This window comes from Mirounga leonina, unplaced genomic scaffold, assembly GCF_011800145.1.
Source record: "Mirounga leonina isolate KUSES-001 unplaced genomic scaffold, KU_Mleo_1.0 Mir_154, whole genome shotgun sequence".
Taxonomy (NCBI): domain Eukaryota; kingdom Metazoa; phylum Chordata; class Mammalia; order Carnivora; family Phocidae; genus Mirounga; species Mirounga leonina.
Genome location: NW_023270389.1, coordinates 32,998,025 through 33,010,198, shown reverse-complemented (window position 1 = coordinate 33,010,198; position 12,174 = coordinate 32,998,025). Strand labels below are relative to the sequence as shown.

The 12,174-nt window shown below is 35.8% G+C and overlaps 1 protein-coding gene across 1 annotated transcript in view; it reads right to left on the bottom strand.

Annotated features, from left to right (window-relative positions):
• CR2 (complement C3d receptor 2) overlaps positions 1-12,174 on the bottom strand; it is a 66,771-nt gene that overhangs the window by 35,087 nt on the left and 19,510 nt on the right. The window lies entirely within an intron of this gene.

Genomic DNA, 12,174 nt, shown 5'->3' with positions numbered 1-12,174 from the left:
TCTATTCTATTCTATTCTATTCTATTCTATTCTATTCTATTCTATTCACTCTGTTCCATCCTAAAATTCTGGTTTGGATCCAATAAATTCATTTCAAAAGCTATGAATGTTTCAAATCCTCAGTTTAAAGAAACAGTTTACTTAGAAAGGAAATTTATAAATAGCAGCCACCTCTCCTCTTATGCCCTTTTTATTTTGAAGCAACTTCTACAGAAAGTTTCGAGAATGGTGCAAAGAATTCCCATATATCCATCATCCAGATACCCAATGTTAACACTTCACTATATTTTCTTTTCTTTTCTTTTTTTTAATTTTATCTATTTATTTGACAGAGAGAGACACAGCGAGAGAGGGAACACAAGCAGGGGGAGTGGGAGAGGGAGAAGCAGGCTTCCCACGGAGCGGGGAGCCCGATGCGGGGCTCGATCCCGGGACCCTGGGATCATGACCTGAGCCGAAGGCACGCTTAACGACTGAGCCACCCAGGTGCCCCACACTATATTTTCTTTATCATTCTCTCTCTCTTTACATAGACATAGATAGAGCTAGATAGCTGTAGGTGTAATTACATATATAGAGAGAGATCTAGATATATACACATATACACATATATGATTATATAATTATAATTATATAATTGTTACTTTGGAACTGAGATAAAATAAAGGCATGATACTCCTCTAAATATTTGGTATATTTCTTAAAAACAGGGACATTCTCTTGCCTAACTACAGTACAATGAACAAAAACAGGAAACAAACATTGAAATATTATCTAAGTGACAGGTTATACTCAAATTTCTCCAATCATCTCAATAATCTTTATTATTGCAATCTCTCTCTCTCACCCTTCCATTTTTCTGGTCCAGGATTGTTCAAGGATCACACATTACATTTGATTGGTATGTCTTTTTTCCTCATTTATCTGGAAAAGATCCTTGGTCCTTTTTGTATCTTTCATGACCTTGACATTTTTGAAGAGTACGTAGCAAGTATTTTTATAGAATGACTTTTAAATTAGTTATCTATTGCATAGTAACAAATTACCCTAAACTTATTGATTTAAAACAAGAATAAGTATTTATTATCTCACACAGTTTCTGTGTGTCAGGAATTCAAGAGCAGCTTAGCTAGGTGGTTCTGGCTTGGGCTCTCTTGAGGTTGCATTCCAAACATCAGCCAGAAGTGCAGTTATCAAAAGGCTAGACTGGCACTGGAGGATCCCCATCTAAGAGGGCTCACTCATGGCTGTTGACTGGAGGCCTGATAGCCCCAATATGTAGACCTCATCATAAGACTATTTGAGTCTCCTTGTGACATGGCAGCTGGCTTCTCCCAGAAAAAGAGAGAAAGGCAGGAACCACAATGTCTTTTATAATCTATTCTCAGAAGTCACACTATGTCATTTCCACAATATCCTATTGGATACTGGTTAATTTTATGTGTCAAATTGACTGGGGTATAGGATGCTCAGATATATAGTCAACACTGTTCTGAATCTTTCTGTAAGGGTGTTTTTGGATGAGATCAACATTTTTTAGAGTAGTAACCGATATATTTATTTTTATCCTTCCCATTTTGTTTTTCCCCCAGTTTTATTGAGACACAATTGACAGTTAAGGTATATAACATAACGATTTGCTAATGATTGACATGGTTAACTACCATCCCCTATATAGTTACAATTTTTTCTTATGATAAGAACTTCTACGATTTATTCTTTCAGCCACTTTTTAATACACAATACAGTATTGTTAACTATAGTCACTATGCTGTACATTAGATCCCCAGAATTTATCTTCTAACAGGAAATTTGTGCCTTTTGACCATCTTCACCTCTGGCAATCACTGGTCTGTTCTCTGTTTCTAAAGGTCAATTTTTTTAGATTTTATATATAAGTGAGATCATACAGGATTTGTCTTTCTCTGTATGACTTATTTCACTTAAAATAATGCCTTCAAGGTCTATCTATGTTGTTATAAGTGGCAAGATTGTATTCTTTTTTTTATGGCTGAGTAATATAATATATATAATATATATGGGAATATTCCAATATATTGGAGTAATATTCATATATATGTTATACACACACACACACACACACACACACACATATATGGCACCTGGGTGGCTCAGACGGTTAGGTGTCTGTCTTTGGCTCAGGTCATGATCCCAGGGTCCTAGGATCTAGCCCTGCGTCAGGCGCCCTGCTCAGCAGGAAGTCTGCTTCTCCCTCTCCCTCTCCTTCTTTTTTTTTTTTTTTTTAAAGATTTTATTTATTTATTTGACACACAGAGAGAGCACAAGCAGAGGGAGTGGCAGCCAGAGGGAGAGGGAGAAGCAGGCTCCCTGCAGAGCAGGGGAAGCCCAATGAGGGACTCCATCCCAGAACCCTGGGATCATGACCTGAGCCGAAGGCAGTCGCTTAAACAACTGAACCACCCAGGTGTCCTCTCCCTCTCCTTCTGCCTCTCCCCCCCCCCATTCATGCTCTCTCTCTCTCTAAATAAATAAGTGAATGAATAAGTAAATAAATAAAATCTTTTTATATATAAATATATATATATCACATTTTATTTATCCATTCATCCATCATTTTGAGACAGTGATTTCTTTTCCTTCGGATATATACTCACAAGGAGAATTGCTGCATCATAGGGTAGTTCTATTTGGAATTTTTTGAGGACCTACTGTACAGTTTTCCATACTTGCTGCAACAGTTCAGATTCCCACCAATAGTGCATGAGGGCTCCCTTTTCTCCACATCTTCACCAAAATTTATCTCTTCTGTTTTTGATGATGGTCATTCTAACAGGTGTGAGGTGATATCCATTATGGTTTTGATTTGTATTTGTTGATGTTGAGTACCGTCTCTTGTTTGCTGTGCAGAAGCTTTTTAATTTGATGTAGTCACACTTACTTATTTTGTTATGTTGCCTTTGCTTTGGGTGTCAAATTAAAAAAATCATTGCTAAGACCAAAGAGCTTATCCTATGTTCTCTTCTAGGAGTTTTCTGGTTTCAGGTCTTATGTTCAAGTCCTTAATCCATTTTGAGTTGATGATTGTGTATGGTGTAACATAGGAGTCCAGTTTCATTTTTTTTGCATGTGACTGTCTCTTTTATCAACACTATTTATTGAAGAAACTATGCTTTTTCAATTGTATATTCTTGGCTCCTTTGTAATAAATTAATTAACCATATATTTGTGGGCATATTTCTCGGTGCTCTAAACTATTCCATTGATCTATATGCCTGATTTTATGCAAGTACCATACAGTTTTGATTTTTATAGCTTTGTAATATAGTTTGAGATCAGGAAGTATGATACCTCCAGCTTTGTTCTTTTTTTTAAAGATTGCTTTCATTATTCAGGGTCTTAGGGGTTCCATACAAATATCAGGAATGTTTTCTCTGTTAATGTGAAAAATGTCATTAGAATTTCAATAGGGCTTGCATTAGAACCAAAGATCCCTTTAGCATGGATTTTATAATAATATTAATTCTTCCAACTCACAAGTGTGGAATATCTTTTCATTTATTAGTGTCACCTTCGAATTCTTTCATCGATGTCTTATAGTTTTCAGTGTGGAGATCTTTCGCCTCCTTGGGTAAATTTATTCCTAGGTATTTTATTCTTTTTGATGTGGTTGTAAATGGGATTTTTTTTCTTAATTTCTCTTTCTGATAGTTTGTTGTTAGTATATAGAAATGCAACAGGTTTTTGTATGTTGATTCTGTAACCTGCAACTTTACTGAATTCATTTAATTAGTTCAAACAATTTTTTATGGAGTCTTTAGGGTTTTTTATATATATCATGTCATCTGCAAATAGAGACAATTGTACTTCCTCCTTTCTGATTTGGATGACTTTTATCTGTTTTTCTTAACCACTTACTCTGGCTAGGCCTTCCAGTACCAACTTGAATAAAATGGCAGGAGTGGGCATTTTTGTTTTGTTTCTGATCTTAAAGGTAAAGTATTCAGCTCTTCGCCACTGAGCATGACATTAGCTGTGGGCTTGTCATATATGGCCGTTGTTATGCTAAGGTGTATTTTCTCTATATCCAGTTTGTTGAGTTTTTATCATGAATTTATCAAATGTTTCTGTCAAATGTTGGATTTTGTCAAATGTTTTTTCTGCATCTACTGGGATGATCATATGATTTTTACCCTTCATTTTGTTAATATGGTATATCATATTGATTGATTTGTGGGTGTTGAACCATCCTGGCATCCCTGGAACCAGTCCCTCTTAATCATGGTATATGATCCTTTTAATGTATTGTGGAATTCAATTTACCAATACTTTATTGAGGATTTTTGCATCTATGTTGGTGATGTTCTGTAATGTTCTCTTCCTGGATTGTCTTTCTCAAGTTTTGGTATGAGGGTAATGCTGGCCTTGTAAAATGAGTTTGGGTGTATTCCCTCCTCTTCTATTTTTTTTGGAAGAATTTGAAAATGAGTGATAATTAATTCTTTAAATGTTTGGTAGACACTCAGCCATCAAAAAGGATGAAATCTTAACATACATCAACATGGATGGAACTGGAGGGTATTATGCTGAGCAAAAGGAGTCAATCAGAGAAAGACAATTATCATATGGTTTTACTCATATGTGGAATATAAGAAAAAGCACAGAGGATCATAGGGGAAGGGAGGGAAAACTGAATGAGAAGAAATCAGAGAGGCAGATAAACCATGAGAGACTTTTAACTATAGGAAACAAACTGAGGATTGCTGGAGGGGAGATAGTGGGGAGATGGGGTAACCGGGTGACGGGCATTAAGGAGGGTACGTGATGTGATGAGCCCTGGGTGTTATATGCAACTGATGAATAACTGAACTCTACATCTGAAACTAATGATGTATTATATTTGGCTAATTGAAATTAAATTAAAAAAATGTTTGGTAGAATTTACCAGTGAAGCTATCTAGTCCAGGCTTTTGTTTGTTGGGAGGTTTATGATTATTGATTCAATCTTTTTACTAGTAATTGGTCTGTTCAGATTTTCTTTTTCTTCATGATTCAATCTTGGTAGGTTGTATGTTTCTCAGAATTTCTCCATTTCTTCTAGGTTGTCCAAACCAGATGTCCCAGGGTCACCTTGTATTTTTCCAGACACAGCACTGAAACTTGCCATTTCTCCTAAGAATGCTGGTTCCTTTTAGCAGAGAACAGCATTTGAAAACTAAGATCAGGTTGCTAAGGATGTTGACTGCTGTTGGAATGTCATTGTTTCTACACCCTTTCATATGTTACAAAATATATGTATGTATCTATTCCTATATTTAAATCTGTTCTTATCTATATTTATATCTAAGTCATGAGTTCATATCAATTCCTCAAACTCCAATCCAATACTGTAGAGGTCATTTTAACCTTCCCTCTTTCCATATTTGTACCTCCCTTCTTCAACAGTAAGATGCTTAGTACTCATTACCCACAATTTAGTATTTGCTCAATCCTAGAATATACAGAATGAATTTTTGGAATTGCTAATACCATACCATGGTGGAAAGCAAACCTAGTTTTTAAGATTTCTGTTTTGTTTTTAGCCTGGGAGCATAAAAATAAGATTGTTCTGTTTAAAAGTTACTTAGATTAATTATCACATCCCATCCCCGCTGACTTCACTGTGGTTATGTTATACAGTTAGATTTATTTGCTCTCTTTGTATTTCATTTTAGCTTTTTCCCCACCTTTTTTAATGTTTGAATAATTTTATTTTAAGTTTTTATTTAAATTCCAGTTAGGGAACATACAGTGTAATATTAGTTTCAGGTGTACAACATAGTGATTCAACAATCGCATACAACACAAGGTGCTCATCACAACAAGTGCACTCCTTAATCCCCATCACCTATTATACCCAATCCCATACCCCATCCCCTCTGGGAACCATCAATTTGTTCTCTATAGTTAAGAGTCTGTTTCTTGGTTTGCCTCTCTCTTTCTCTTTTGCCTCTTTGCTCGCTTGTTTTGTTTCTTAACTTCCACACATGAGTGAAATCATGTAGTATTTGTCTTTCTCCAACTGACTTATTTTGCTTAGCATAATACTCTCTAGCCCATCCTTTTTTATTTTTTAATTTTTGCAAAAAAAATTTGCAAAATTTTTAAATTTTGCATTACTATAGCTCCAAATGTCAGAACTATATAAAAAGGTATGATAGAGAAATGTCACTTCTGTCCCTCACTTGTACTCCCACCCCTTTCCTTTCTACTCTATTTCTACCCCCCCTTTATAGGTACCCAATTCCAATGGTTTCTGGCTTATGTGTCTTCTTCAGCTTTGCCCAAATAAGACACATGTATGTCTTCTTATTTATCTTTCCTTATTACATAAAAAGAGCATGCTCTGGGTATTTTTTTGCACTTTGCTTTTTTTTTTTCTTAATAGATATGCTAGAATTCACGCCATATAAGCTCAGAGATATTCCTCCTTTGTTTACAGCTTATAGTATCTCATTATGGGGATCTACCATAATTTATTTAACCATTTTCCTATATATGGCCATTTAAGTTGTACTTAATATTTTGCAATTCTGTGCAATGCTGTAAAGAGTAACTTTGTGCATATTTGTTTTTAAATGTTGGAAGTATATCTTCAGTGCAAATTCATAGAAGTGGGATTCTTGATTTAAAAGGTAAATACATATTTAGTTTTGTTATATATTACCAAATTCCCTCATTGAGTTATATCAATTTTCACTCCGACCTGGAATGTATGAGAGCATCTCTTTTCACAGAGTCTCATTAATCAAATGTGTTATCATTATAGTTTTTAATTTTAGCCAATCTAATAGGTGAGATACTGTATCTCAGTGTACTTTTGATGTGCATCTCTCTTATTATGAGTGAGCCTGAACATATAGATAGGTTTAATAGCCATTTTAAAATTCTTTTGTGAATTCTCTGTTCATATTTTTATTTATTTTTCTACCATTTTTGCAAATATTTCTCCCAGCTAGTCAGTTATCTTTTGACTTTCTTTTGTTTTATTTGTATTTATTTATTTTTCCAAATTTTTATTTAAATTCTAGTTAGTTAACATACAGTGCAGTATTGGTTTCAAGAGTAGAATTCAGTCATTCATCACTTACATACAACACCTGGTGCTCATCATGACAAGTATCCTCCTTCCTACCCATCCCCCACCTAGCCCATTCCCCACCCACTTCCCTTCACCAACCCTCAGTTTGTTCTCTATCATTAAGAGTCTCTTATGGCTTGTTTCCCTCCTCTATCTCTTTGCCCCCTTCCCATATGTTCATCTGTTTTGTTTCTTAAATTCCACATGAGTGAGATCATATGGTATTTGTCTTTCTCTGACTGACTTTTTTCACTTAGCACAGTACACTCTAGAGCTATCCATGTCATTGCAAATGACAAGGTTTCATTCTTTTTGATGGCTGAGCAATATTCATATATATATATGAATATACATATATACAGATACATATACCATATTATATATCATACCATATATATCATATTTGTACATACATATATACCATATCTTCTTTATCCATTCATCAGTCGATGGACATTTGGGCTCTTTCCACAGTTTGGCTATTGTTGATAATGCTATCAACATTGGGTGCATGTACCCCTTCAAATCTGTATTTTTGTATCCTTTGGGTAAATACCTAATAGTGCAATTGCTGGATTGTAGAGTAGACCTATTTTTAACTTTCTGAGGAACCTCCATACTGTTTTCCAGAGTGGCTGCACCAGTTTGCATCCCCACCAACAGTGCAAGAGAGTTCCCCTTTCTCCGCATCCTTGCCAACATCTGTCGTTTCCTGTGTTGTTAATTTTAGCCATTCTGACAAGCATGAGGTGACATCTCATTGTAGTCTTGATTTGTGTTTTCCTGATGATGAGTGAAGATGAATGTCTTTTCATGTGTCCTTTGACCATGTGTATGTCTTCTTTGGAAAAATATCTATTCATATCTTCTGCCCATTTTTTAACTGGATTATTCATTTTTGGGGTGTTGAGTTTTATGAGTTCTTTATAGATTTTGGATACTAACCTTTTATCAGATATGTCATTTGCAAATATCTTCTCTCATTCCATAGGTTGCCTTTTTGTTTTATTGATTGTTTCCTTCCTGCTGTGCAGAAGCGTTTTATTTTGATGAAGTTCCAGTAGTTTATTTTTGCTTTTGTTTCCCTTGCCTCAGGAGACGTAATCTAGATTGCCTTCAACTTTTTGCCATTACAATGCTATAATGAACATTCTTGTATATATACTGTATGGAATTATAAAATCATTTCTTTAAGAAATGTACCTAGGAGCAGAATTACTGGGTTATATAGAGTATGTGTGTTATTCCATAGAATAATACCAGATTGGATCCTCTGCATCATTCTGTACTCCTAACAACAGTGAATTAGTGTCCTTCTGCCTCCATATCCTTGTCAACCTTAGACATTATCCAGCTTTCTATTTTTTCTCTTCTCATAAGTGTGCAAATAATGTGTTTGTGGGGGTTTTTTTGCCTTGTAAACATCAAAAAGTTTTTTATGTGGTCAAATTGATTAATATTTTAAAAATTGCATCAGATTATGAGCCATAGTGAGAAAGCATACACATAGGTTATAAAGTAATTCATCCATATTCTCTTGCACTTGTATAATTTTCTTTATTTTACAGGTAAATCCACAAAACATTTGGTGTTTATTCTTTTGCTTGTTCTTTACTTTTCAAACTATGTTCATTTGCAGATAAACACCTTTCACCAATGCCAAGACCCAAGTTCTTAGCAGGTGAGAGTGCTGAGTGTCTAGGATCTTGCAGTGATCCTATGTAAGTCTTTGCCAGAAAAGAAAAAATCACTTCTTTCTGCCCCAAACTGTCCAGTAATTTCCTATCTCATTCAAAGTGAAAAGCAATGTCTTAACTTTGACCTACATGGTCCTATGTGACCTGGTTCTCTTTAACCTCTCTGAGTTCATCTTCTGCTGCTTTACCTTACTTTCCCCTGCTACAAAGGCAAAGGCTTCTGCTGTTCTAAAATATAGCCATCATGCTCTGACAGAGGTCCTTAGACCTCAGAATGCCTTGTTTCCTCTGCCCAGAGGCTCTTCTCCTGAATACTTGTGGGGTTTTTTTTAAGATTTTTATTTATTTTTGAGAGAGAGAGAGAGCTTGAGCACAAGTCAGGGGGGAGGGGCAAGGAGCAGACTCCCCTCTGAGCAGGGAGCCCAATGCTGGACTCAATCCCAGGACCCTGAGTTGAAAGCAGATGCTTAACTGAGCCACCCGGTGCCCCTGAATAATTGTAAAGAAGAAACTCAGTTTTTTTCCTTCCTATGTAAGGAAAAAACCAGTACTTCCTTATTGTGAGTTTCTTCCCTTGTGTTCCCTTCCTTTATTTTTATATAGAACACTTTACTTTTGATGACCAAATGCTTGTGGGGTTTCCCCTACAACAAGGAGCAAGTCTCAACACCAGCAAGGTGTCCTACAATTTAATTCAATTCTGACACTGTCTATCTGAAGATAGCACCGGAAGTCACAAGTTAAGGGCTGAGTCCCATAAGACTACCACTCCCCACCCCCACTTCAAACACCTGTGCTTTTGACTGACCAATTATAGATCAGAGGTTCCAATGACCCTCTCCTCAGATTCGAGTAATTTGCTAGAGTGGCTCAGAGGACTCAAGGAAACACTTATGTTTACCAGTTTATTAAAGGACAAGATAAAGGATACACATGAACAACTAGATGAAGAAATAGGATGTGGTCTGGGAGGGTCCTGAGCACAGGAGCTTCTGTCCCCGTGGAGTTGGGGTGCATCACCCCTTTCTAGTGTGGATGTGTTCACCCACCTGGGAACTCTCCAAACCCTGAACTGTTGAGATTCTATGGAGGCTTCCTCACATAAGCATGATCACAAGGCATGTTGCATTGAGGGCAAATGTAAAGTTTTACTACAATCAGGAGACTAAGCTTTGTAGGGAATTGCACAAGGTAGGCAATTTGACCTAAAATTTTTTAATTAAGCTGGGTAACCCAGAAGGGGTATTGTGGTCTATGTTGTACACCTGAAGCTAATATACTATTGTATGCCAACTATTCTTCATTAAAAATAAAAATTTTAAACTCAACACCCCAATAATCCAGTTAAGAAATGGGCAGAAGACATCAATAGACATTTTTCCAAAGAAGACATCTAGATGGCTAACAGGCACATGAAAATATATGCTCAACATCACTCATCATCGGGGAAATACAAATCAAAACCATGATGAGATAGCACCTCACACTTGTCAGAATGGCTAAAATTAACAACACAGGAAACAACAGGTATTGGCAAGGATGCGGAGAAAGGGGAACTCTCTTGCACTATTGGTGGGGATGCAAACTGGGGCAGCCACTCTGAAAAACAGAATGGAAGTTCCTCAGAAAGTTAAAAATAGAATTACTTTACAATCCAGCAATTGCACTACTAGGTATTTGCCCAAAGGATACAAAAATACAGATTTGAAGGGGTACATGCACCCAATGTTGATAGCAGTATTATCAACAATAGCCAAACTGTGGAAAGAGCCCAAAAGTCCATCGACTGATGAATGGACAAAGAAGATGTGGTATATATATGTACAATGGAATATTACTCAGCCATAAACAAGAATGAAATCTTGCATTTGCAATGATGTGGATGGAACTAGAGGGTATTATGCTAAGCAAAATAAGTCAATCAGAGAAAGACAAATACCATATAATTTCACTCATATGTGGAATTTAAGAAATAAAACAGATGAACATATGGGAAGTGGGGGCGGGGAGAGAGGAAAACAAACCATAAGAGACTCTTAATGATAGAGAACAAACTGAGGGTTGATGGAGGAAGGTGGGTGGGGATGGGCTAGGTGGCTGATGGGTATTAAGGAGGGCACTTGTTATGAGCACTGGGTGTTGTATGTAAGTGATGAATCACTGAATTCTACTGCTGAAACCAATACTACACTGTATGTTAATTAACTAGAATTTCAATAAAAATTTAAAAAGAAAAAAATTAAAAAAATAAAATTTTAAAAATTAAAAACAACTTCAAAGATTGAGATCATGAATTATATTTTTTATCTAAATGTCATTAAGCCTAAAATCAGTAACTAAAACACAAATAATTTTAAAAAATCTATATGTTTGAAAATTAAGATAGACATGTTTAGGTAATACATGAAGCAGAGAAAAATCATAATAGAAATTAACATATATTTATATGTATTTCAAAGTGAACCATAAAGGAGATATCACATTAAAATTTATGGGATTCAGCTAACTCAGGTTCTAGAAGGAAGTTCAAAGTCTTACATGGATATTGAAAAGATGAAAGTCTGACAAACATCTATTTCAAGAAGTTAGAAAAAGAAACCAAAGAAAATAGAAGGAAGGTGATACTAAAAGAGTAAAAATCAATCAAATAAAAAAACAAATAAGAGACAAGTCCTGTTCTTGAAAAAGTCTAATTAATGGACCAATCATTAGTAAAAGTGATCAAGAACAGAGAAAGGATAAAAATAAAAGTAATGGTGAATATTGGTAATGTACAAGGGGTCATTACTGAAGATGGATCAAGAGGACCAGCTAAGTTTGTTGAATGGACCAACTAGAAGTCCCTAGCAAAATGTGTCCCAGCCTGTGATTTACCAAAAGATATTATCTATGTCCCTATGATCAGTTTTGGAACTTCCAAGCTTCTGGTGAATTATAAAAGAGACTGATGTCAAATCACCCTAAATAATTTCTGTCTAGTCCCCATTTCTTACAAAAAGATTATATCCATACTTTGGTTAGCCTTAGACCATAGGTTGTGGATGAGATCCTTGCTCCAGCACAGAGCAAGTGTCCATGTACAGACGGGGCTAACACATCTTCAGGTTGTGGTTTCCAGTGATGATGGTGCCTGGGACTGGAACATCTCGGGGAATTGCCAAGAACACATATGTACAGTGAATGTATGGGCACTCATAAAGCCACAAGAGAAGAAAGTCATTCTCCATGAGGCTTAATTTTCCCAACTCAAATAGTGTTTAAAAAAAACCATGTCATGACACTAATCCTGTCATGACATTAATATGGAATTTAAAAACAGCTGCGATGTTTCTACCACCTAACTAAATTAACATTACTTAGAATGTGGGTCTCTTGAAT